We start from the raw sequence: 11,027 nt of genomic DNA on the forward strand, positions 1-11,027 counted from the left end.
TAGCTTTAGCTCAGCGCATCGTTGAACTGAAGCAAAAGATCGACTTTGAGAAAGCTCAGTTCAAGAAGCATATGGCCAAGCTCAGCGTACAAGAGGTCAAGAACTTCAAGATCATGCTGCACGAGCTCAAAGAAGCCTTTCTCAAGAAGTATGAAGAAGCTCAAGGTTCTCGTGAGCGCATGAAGAGCCTGGCTGACAAGTGTGTGCAAGCCTACAATAAGGCTGAGAAGCGCAAGGCCCTTGGTCGTCCCGGCATCGACCCCAGGATGGCTGCAAAGAAGAAGAAGAAGCCCGCTGTGACCGAACCCGACGCACCAAGGCAGGAAGCACATCCCATTGTCTTCCCAGCCAGCATGACTGGCTCGAAGCCAAAGGCCAGGTCAACCGCTTCAGAACTGAAGAAGACAAGGACTACTGAGGCTGAAGCCAGAAAGAGGAAACATCCTGAAGCCTCTGATGCTGCTCCCTCCAAGAAGAAGCGGAAGACCAAGAAGGAACAGGCTGCTCCCACAGAGCCAGTCATGAGGCTGGATTGTTGCCCTTCGTCACCGACCAAGAGCACTGGAACGAAGAGTTGCTGCTCCAATTTTATGCCACTCTTCATATACGAGGCTACAACAGAGATCCGAAGACTTGGGTCCTTGACTGGATGACTGGAAATGTTCATCACGAAGCCAAAGCCTTTGATATCATTGAGCTCACTGGTCTTCAGAATGCTGAGCATCAAAGTTTCTCTCAGAACATTGAAGGAGTTGAAGAAGTCACTCGTGTTTATCCTCTGGCTGGTACTACACGTGCACCTCATCGTGCCCTCACTGAAGCCACTGAAAGCACCATTGCCCAATGGCCCAAGAAGCGATCTCATGTTCTCAATGACCGAGAGCTTCTAGTAGCTCTTCATCAGAAACATGATCGACATCATGACTGGCTGAAGCGCCAAATGCAAAGCCTCTTGGTGGATGTCAACCGCATTCGAAATCTTGCCACCAAGAATGCCTTTGTTGCCCATGAAATCTGTCAGCGTACATGGAAAGGGCTGACGCTTATGTGTTCTAAGGATGATCTTCAAGAGGATGGCTTCTCTAAACGTTTCAAGTTTGACTCCACACCTCCCCGAAGGACTGTGCTGCGACAAACTCCATCTCTTGAAGACTCTGAGTTCTCTTCCTCTGCGGCAACTGTGAATGCCAGAGTGATCGAGGACGAAGATGATGCCACTTCATCGCCCCCTCCTTCTGCATGCATCGACACTGCTCCGAGTTCTTCTGCACCGCCGAACACCACCGACGACCTTGCTGCTTCGTCTACTCCTCATGGGAATGAGTAGATGCTCTATGTCTTCAAACCTTTTTGGTCCTTACTGACAAAAGGGGGAGAAGCATATGAGTTTGATAGTCTTCAAGCGGGTCCATATGGGCGGTTATTTTATGTTTTGCCTAGTGTTTACAACTCTCGGTCCATATGGGCGGTTATTTTATGTTTTGCCTAGTGTTTACAACTCTCGGTCCATATGGGCGGTTATTTTATGTTTTGCCTAGTGTTTACAACTCTTGTTTTGATACATTTGGTTCTTTGAGTTGTAACACTTAAACTCGATGGTCGTCTGCTACTTATTTGCTATTCTGTGATGCGATGATAAATTCCGCATGTGCGACGATAAATTCCGCACTTAGATCATTTTGCAGACGTCCATTTTTCATTATGCATGTCATTATCTTCACATACTTTTCATGCATGATGAATTGTCATCATAAGTTGAAGAGGATCTCCACAAGTACAACCTGCCATGTGCATTTGCATTCCAAAAGCAAATTACTTATATGCACATCTTCAGGGGAGCCCTTGCAACTTATGAAGACAATTCCTTATCCTTTACAATTTCACATATTATATTCCCTGTTGAAAACTTCAACTAGTTTGTCATCAGTCACCAAAAAGGGGGAGATTGTAAGTGCATCTAGTGTCACCCCTAGTTGGTTTTGGAGTATTGACGACAAACCTAGTTGAGGGACTAATGTGTTTGTGAGAATTGCAGGATAACACAGGTAGAAGTCCCTCATTGATTCGGTTTTCCTACCAGAGATGACCCCTAAAAATGTATGAAGACATTGAAGTCAAAGGTGGTATGTGAAGACATTCACATTGAAGACTATGACAAGAGAAGACATCGCATGAAGACTATGGAGTGCGAAGACTTAGACCTTTCGTAGTTCTTTTTCTTCTTTGTTGAGTCATAGGAACCACCGTACTGTTAAGTGGGGTCCAAGAGAACCAGTCAGAATGACTGAAGTGATGCTTAACCAAAATCCTATGTCTTCGAGTGAAGACTATGAGAGCGAATCTTGTTCAGAGTTGGACAAGTCAGCTTTGCTTGTAGCCCAAGTAAAGTTGCCATGTGTGTTTGAAATCTGACCGTTGAAACACGTGTCAGTTCCTTAGTGACCCAGGGTCATTTCGGACAAATCAGGTCGGGTTGCCTAGCGGCTATAAATAGCCCACCCCCTACAACCATAAACGATTGGCTGCTCAGAGTTAAAGTACGGCATTTGTCGTTTGAGAGCAACCCACCTCGAAGCCTTTAAGAGAGAATTCCTTGAGAGGATAAAGCCCTAACCACCCAGAGCCAAAGAGTGTTAGGCATCACTTAAGTCTTCTTGTCTGTGTGATCTGAAGACTTATTACACTTAAGGACTGTGAATCCTCCAGCCGGTTAGGCGTCGCTTTCTGAGCATCCAGGAGTCATTGTGGATCGCCGGTGAACGAAATCTGTGAGGGTTTGGAAGTCTACCTTGAAAACTTACCAGAGTGATTGGGCGAGGACTGGGTGTCCTTAGCTAAAGGGGAATAAGGTGAAGACGAGGTCTTCTGAGTTGAATCTCAGCCTCCCTAACCAGACGTACAGTTGTCACAACAACTGAAACTGGTCCAACAAATCATTGTCTTCAACGAGTCACTGGTTTCATCCTTCCCTTCCCTTTACTTACTGTTGGTTCTTGTGAAGTCATTGTACGATAGTATCACCATTCAACTTCACTAAGTGATTACGTGTACTGATTGGCTTCTCAATATCTTCCTACCTGATCCTTACTGCCTAGCTGCTATTAGTCATTGTGCTTTCACTTCATTGAATACGTGACTATGGTTTGCCTAGTGTAGTCTACCTTCCGCTGCATGGTAATAGGTTTATTTCTATCGTTTGTCTTTGAAACTTACATGTTTTGAAGACTTACATAAAAATCGCCTATTCACCCCCCTCTAGTCGATCACTAGCACTTTCAGGATGATACCTGGCGGGATGGTCGGAGGACAGGGGGTTGAACGGAGACGGAGGAGAAGCGGCGGGGAGCCCTGCTGGATCACCAGAGGTGACGGAGACGCAAATTTCCGGCAAAGGTGTGGCATGGTGGCCGGGGTGGTGGAGCGGCGGCGATGGCAAAAAAGAAAGAAGGAAGGAGAGAAAATGGGGAGGATGAAGTTGCGGGTCGAGGAAGAGTTTTGGGTGAGCCTGGGGTGTCGGATTCGTACATTTCGCGTGTCCAGACTCCCGCAAAGCTCCCCGAGTTTTGTCTCCGTAAATGGGACAAATTGCGTTCGAACCGGCCCGTGAACCGATACAGATCGACGTTGGATGACTTCAACTATCCGGACGGTTGCGGGAAGTTTATAGATCCGCTTGGAAATGCCCTTAGAAAGGATTGCGAGGCACCAAGAACGAGTACACACTAGCGTGAGAAGGCATTGGCGCTTGGACCCCGTTCCATTACTAGAAGGGATAGGTATATTTTCAAAACGAAGGCAAAAGATTTGCCTCATCTATTAATTAAGAAGATAGAGTTTGTTACAATCGACCCAAAACAACGACATGGATTATTACTCTCGCGACATGAGTGACCCTAGATTTTTAGCACCGGTGGTGACCCACAGATTTGCCTCCGTCATGATGTTGTTGAACAAAATGGTTGGTGGCGCGCTTTTGTTGCGGAAGACCCTTGCGTTTCTTTCGTTTCATACGGTCCATGAGACAAGCATGGTAAGCGAAGCCATGGCCTTCCTCTGTGTGGTGCCCACGCCGGCACGACTTTCCCATCACTTTTTTACGGAGTCTTCCAAGTGCCAAGAAATGACATCAAAGTTCTCAAGTCGTAATTTCGACTTGACCAAGCCCCAAAGCCTCAAAGTGAAGCGACACTTGAAAAAGAGGTGCGTGCCGCACTCTTGCACTCTCTTGCAAAGAGGACAAAGCCCACAATTTGTCCATCCCCCCTTGTCCAGCCTATCGGCGGTCCAAATGCGATCTTGAATAGCCAAAGATGCGAAGAACTTAACCTTTTGCGGTGCCCAAGCCTTCCACACCATTTGGTCCAAAGAGGAGAAGGTCATGCCAAGGAATTGCGCCTTGTAGGCAGAGGCCGCGGAGTAGAGCTCATTTGTTTGAATGTTTCCACATAATGCCATCCTCGACACTCTCATCAAGTTGTACGGCATTCACTAAATCTCCTACAGCTCTCCCAGAAACATGCCCGGCAATTAGTAAATGACCATGACAAACCTTCCCGTGCTTACCACTACAAGTTTTGTACAGAATCAACATCTCATGAAACATTGATTCTTACAATGGTTAGCAGCTGAGTGAAATGTTAAACATAGTCCTAAATGAGAGTTCTACCATTGAACTGAATGACTCCTTTGATGAGACCAGCATGCGTTTTGTGCGGCGCATCCAGGAGTCTGAGGTGAAGGAGGCTTTAAAAAGGATGAAAGGAGGCAAGGCGATGGGCCCTGATTGTATCCCCATTGAGGTGTGGAAAGGTCTCGGGGACATAGCGATAGTATGGCTAACCAAGCTTTTCAACCTCATTTTTTGGGCAAACAAGATGCCAGAAGAATGGAGACGGAGTATATTAGTACCAATCTTCAAGAACAAGGGGGATGTTCAGAGTTGTACTAATTACCATGGAATTAAGCTGATGAGCCATACAATGAAGCTATGGGAGAGAGTCATTGAGCACCGCTTAAGAAGAATGACAAGCGTGACCAAAAATCAGTTTGGTTTCATGCCTGGGAGGTCGACCATGGAAGCCATTTTCTTGGTACGACAACTTATGGAGAGATATAGGGAGCATAAGAAGGACTTGCATATGGTGTTCATTGACTTGGAGAAGGCCTATGATAAGATACCGCGGAATGTCATGTGGTGGGCCTTGGAGAAACACAAAGTCCCAGCAAAGTACATTACCCTCATCAAGGACATGTACAATAATGTTGTGACAAGTGTTCGAACAAGTGATGTCGACACCGATGACTTCCCGATTAAGATAGGACTGCATCAGGGGTCAGCTTTGAGCCCTTATCTTTTTGCATTGGTGATGAATGAGGTCACAAGGGGTATACAAGGAGATATCCCATGGTGTATGCTCTTTGCGGATGATGTGGTGCTAGTTGACGATAGTCGGACGCGGGTAAATAGGAAGTTAGAGTTATGGAGACAAACCTTGGAATCAAAAGGGTTTAGGCTTAGTAGAACTAAAAGCGAGTACATGATGTGCGGTTTCAGTACTACTAGCTGTGAGGAGGAGGAGGTTAGCCTTGATGGCCAGGTGGTACCTCCGAAGGACACCTTTCGGTATTTGGGGTCAATGTTGCAGGAGGATGGGGGTATTGATGAAGATGTGAACCATCGAATCAAAGCCGGATGGATGAAGTGGCGCCAAGCTTCTGGCATTCTCTGTGACAAGAGAGTGCCACAAAAGCTAAAAGGCAAGTTCTACAGGACGGCGGTTCGACCCGCAATGTTGTATGGCGCGGAGTGTTGGCCGACTAAAAGGTGACATGTTCAACAGTTAGGTGTGGCGGAGATGCATATGTTGAGATGGATGTGTGGCCACACGAGGAAGGATCGAGTCCGGAATGATGATATACGAGATAGAGTTGGGGTAGCACCAATTGAGGAGAAGCTTGTCCAACATCGTTTGAGATGGTTTGGGCATATTCAGCGCAGGCCTCCAGAAGCTCCAGTGCATAGCGGACGGCTAAAGCGTGCGGAGAATGTCAAGAGAGGGCGGGGTCGACCGATTTTGACATGGGAGGAGTCCGTTAAGAGAGACCTGAAGGATTGGAGTATCGACAAAGAGCTAGCTATGGACAGGGATGTGTGGAAGCTTGCTATCCATGTGCCAGAGCCATAAGTTGGTTGCGAGATCTTATGAGTTTCACCTCTAGCCTACCCCAACTTGTTTGGGACTAAAGGCTTTGTTGTTGTTGTTGTTGTTGTTGTAGTCCTAAATGATGAAGTGGGATGATAAATATAATTCCAAATGATGCGACAGACGGATGCGATATTTACATGCCTAATCAGATGCTATGGTATTATGAACAAGAACGAATTGCATCACAACATTGCATTCAAAAGTTGACTGTAACATTATCATTCAATTTAACAAGTAGTGCTCCAAGCTCTTCTAAAAACCAGGTGCAATTTGCTTAGTCAGAGAAGTGAAAAAACTGCCTCATCTCATCATCGGCTACAACAAAAAACAGAAACAAGTAACTTTGCTAAATTTGTAGAATTATTAAGAAGACCACCTGTAGTCTCTAAGAAACAACAGGCCGGTCAGCTTGACAAATACTCCCTCCGTCCCATAATATAAGACCATTTTGCAGTCATCAACGTGCAAAGTAGCCACCTCTGCTCAGAACGCTGACCAGAACGACTTAGTAATTTCAGCATCAACGTGCATAGTAGCCACCTCTGTTCAAAAGGATATTCACAGAAATATGAATTTCATGCAACCATTAACAGTTGGAGCTTCTCGATCATAACTTTGTACAAAAAACTAACAGGCTCATAGTGGATATCATTCAAACATATTGCAGCCACAATGGGTATATTTATCACACACGCGTGCAGATGCCAGAGGGGGCATGCATGCAACAGATAATGGGACCTACAAGTGATGTGAGCAACTGAGGAATCACCCTGCAGGAATGACACACCATACGTGCAGTGACAAATTGTGCAATCTACTTTCGAGAAATGGTACTCGACATGGCCCTGCACCAGATACAGAGAGAAAAGGAACTATAAGTCTATAACAGGGCAATTCAATACCTAACCAGATGCAATTCACACATGGAGAATAAATCGCGATATAAACATTTCACTCACAAGTTGACTGTAATGCAATCGCTCCATTCAATCTAACAAGCAGTGTCCAAACTCCTCTAACAATCAGCAGGGGCGGAGCTGGAGCAAATGTTACCCAATGCACCACTTTGACCAGGCATAAATTTTTCAGGCAACGGTGTATTGGATATAGGTGTGTTCCATAGCTTCTAGCACACATATTATTGGATATAACAAAAGACAATTTGTGAAAACAAAATGCAGCCATCAAAATTCTTAATGTAATGATAAAACAGGGGACAAAATTACTTAAAAAGGATGCTTTGCATTTCCAAATTCCAAAATACATCGTCGCACAACAAGGTTCAGTAACCTACAACATACAAATAGAATTAAACTTACAAGTACAATATATTATCTTCTCACTAGATCTTTCAAATTAGGATGAAAATGTTCTATTAATTTTCTCTTGCCAGGATCATATTGAAACTCCTCTTCCCAATTTATGTCTTTTGGAACATCTTGTGATAGTACCTTTCTTTTGAGAAAAACTTGTCCATAGTATCTCTATTTGACAAATACAAATTAGAAATGAAACATGAATACCTATATAGACAAATGGAATATACTCTTAATTAGAAGTTATAACCCTAGGAAATGCCCTCATGCTTTGTCAAAACATAGTGATTTATTCTATTTGCTACAAATTTATATATAATTGTTGCAGTTTGTAAACAAAATAAGAAAAGCAAGAAAAGACTAGCCGCAAGTGTGGTCTATTGTAAAACTTGTAATCTATGGACGCATGGAAGACAGAGCGGAAGACTCAAGATTGGAATTTGAAAAGATTGCCGAATTACCGAGAGCCGGACCGGCGGACCGACGTGCGGCGTCGACTCGCCGGTGAAGACTCGGGCTGCGTCCGGTGGCCTACGGCGTCCATCGCCCTGCCGCTTGGGTACGCGACGGCGAGCGGACGAGGCGTATGGTATGGAGGCTGGCTCCGTACGGTACGCGTGTACACAAACCTAATCTAGTTTTTCTTAGGTGGAAGTTTGATCGATGGATTTAGGTTAGGGCACTGCCCCCGTGTCCCGTGCGTGGATCGATTAAGGATATGGGCCAGTGTGGGCTGCCGAGGCGTGCTGGAAAGAACAGACCCCGATGCACAGCTATTGGGCTACCCTGATGCACTGGGCCTTTTTATTTGATAGGTACTACAAGCACTTTTTTGGACCCGTATTCCTGTGCATACGGATCAGCCCAATGGGCTCCGCCCCTGACAATCAGGTCAAACTGAACAAATCAAGATGATGATCAGCCACATGTAATCGTCGGTTACACAGTACATAGAAAGAGGAAATTGATGTATATTGTCTAACCATTTCATATTATTGAGAAAACCACTTGATGACCTTTAAGAAGAAGAAGACATCGATAAAAAACCAAGGCAATTCTCCAGTTCAAAGAAAAACAAAGACATGAGGCAGATCAATTTGCAACTATTTCGAACATTGACCAAAACTACTTCATAATTTAAGCATCAACATGCTAGCCACCTCAGCTCAAAAGAATATTCACACAAGCGTTCATGCAAATCATTAACCAGCCAGAGCTTCTTGACTATAACTTGCATACATCAAAAAGAAACTAGCCATCTCATAGTGGAGCATTGCACCAGACACCAGTCACAAAAAAAAGAACATGGCTCTGCACACAAGTTTCATTTCTCGAGCATATGTTAAGATTAGACATCACATGAAGCTGTGATTCCTTTAAATGTTTATCAGCAGCTAAAGTGAAATGATAAATATAGTTCCAAAAGATGCAACACAGAGGCAGAATTATATAACATGTTTCAATAAACCAGATTCAATGGAATCATGAACAAGAATGAACTGAAACCGAACATTTCACTTGAAAGTTGGCTATAATGCAATCATTCAATTTAACTAGCGTGCCACACTCTTATAAAAATCAGGTGCAACTTGCTAGCTAAAAAGGAGGATAATCTGCCTCATTTCACCGTCGGCTAAAACAAAACACAAAATAGGAATCGAATTTGCATTTGCTAAATAATTAGTATTAAAAAGACAACTGGATAATCTCTAGAAAAGTAAACCTCAATAAAAACTAGGTACATGTTAATTCGGGCCTCTAGATAACTAGGAAAGCTAATGTAAGTTAATTTGGACCGTGGCATGTTAATTTGGATGATAGGTACTTCTTTTGCTAGGTACACATTTACTCAAGAAACAGGGTGAAAACCTCCTAGGAAGTACTGCTGAACAATCCTAGGAACTTTAAAGTACTGCTAGTTTTTTCTTTGTTTATTTTCCAATCTACATTTTTTTGTTTCCCACCATTTTGCATCTGATTTTTCACCTAGTATTTTCTATCTATTCTTTCCACCCAGTGTTTGAACCATTTTTCTCCCTGGTCTTCCTCCTTTTGGTTTGGTTCTGTTGTTTCTCACACATGTTTCACTGTTTTGGCTGGGTGTTCTTAACTGACTCTCAGCTTAAGTTAACCTCACCCCAGCTATCAGCTACTAAACCAATGGCCTTACTTATAGCTTTTTTCCCGTTCTTAAGCTAAGGGTACCACAGAATTGGTTAAAAGAAGCTAGCTCCGCAAAGCAAAGAATACAGTCAAGGATGCCCGCGTTGTTGCTCTGGTACAAGAACTATAACTCCAGTTTCAGCTGTTCACTGGTTTCAGATCACGGGTGTTAAACTTGTATACTGAATCAACATTGTAAACTGTAACCGCACTCCAAAGAATTTATCCACTATTTATAATATCTTAGTAGCCTACAACTAATGTGAGCAGCTAAGGAATTACCCTGCAGGAATGGCACATCATATGATCTGTGATCAATAACGGCAATTAATACCGAACCAGATGCAATGGCCGGATGAAGAAGAATGAACTGCAACAAAAAATTTCACTGACAAGCTGACTGTAATGTGATCATTGCATTCAATTTAACGATCAGCGCATAAAGTTCCTCTAACAATGAGGTTCTAGTTGCTACTGAAAAAATTGAGAGGATGATGGCCACATTTAATAGTGGGCTAGAACAATACTTGGAAACAGGAAACTGATGTATATTGGCTCAATATTTAGTATTATAAGAAAATCATTGGATGATCTCTAAGAAAGAAGAAGACACTGATAAAAAACCCAAGTCAATTCATTAGATAGAAAAACAGAGGCATGGAGCAAGTCAATTAGCAACAATTTCGAACGTCGGCCAAAATGAGTGAATAGTTGTGGCATCATCATGCTAGCTACTTCATCCCAAAAGGATATTCACACAAGTATAAATTTCAAGCAACCATGAAACATTCAGAGATCATTGATCATAACTCGTATATACATCAAAATGAAACTAGTCGGCTAATGGTGGACTCAGTTTTTAATCTTCTGCTCATTAGTACCAAGTTCCATTTCTCGAGCATATGTTAAGATCGAAGATCACATGAAGCAATGATTCCTTAAAAGTGGTTAGCAGTTAAAGTGAAGTCATATATGTAATTCTAAACGATACAACACAAAGGCAGAATTATATAACACTATGTTTCAATACCTGACCAGATGTTAATGGAATCATGAACATGAATGAACTGCAACAGAATATTGAGTTGAAAGTTAACTATCATGCAATCATTCAATTTAAGTAGTGTTGCAAACTCTTCTGAAATCAGGTGCAACTAGCTAGTCAACAAGGAGGATAATCTGCCTTATTTCACCATTTGCTAAAACAAAACAAAGAAACATGAGCCAACTGTACATTTTCTAAATATTTAGTAGGAGTATTAAAAGGATAACTGGGTAACCTCTAAAAATGAAGACCTCAACAAAAAGGGCAGGTCAATTATTCGGTTCAATGAACAGACAC

The sequence above is a fragment of the Triticum dicoccoides genome, chromosome 6A, assembly GCF_002162155.2.
Source record: "Triticum dicoccoides isolate Atlit2015 ecotype Zavitan chromosome 6A, WEW_v2.0, whole genome shotgun sequence".
Lineage (NCBI taxonomy): Eukaryota > Viridiplantae > Streptophyta > Magnoliopsida > Poales > Poaceae > Triticum > Triticum dicoccoides.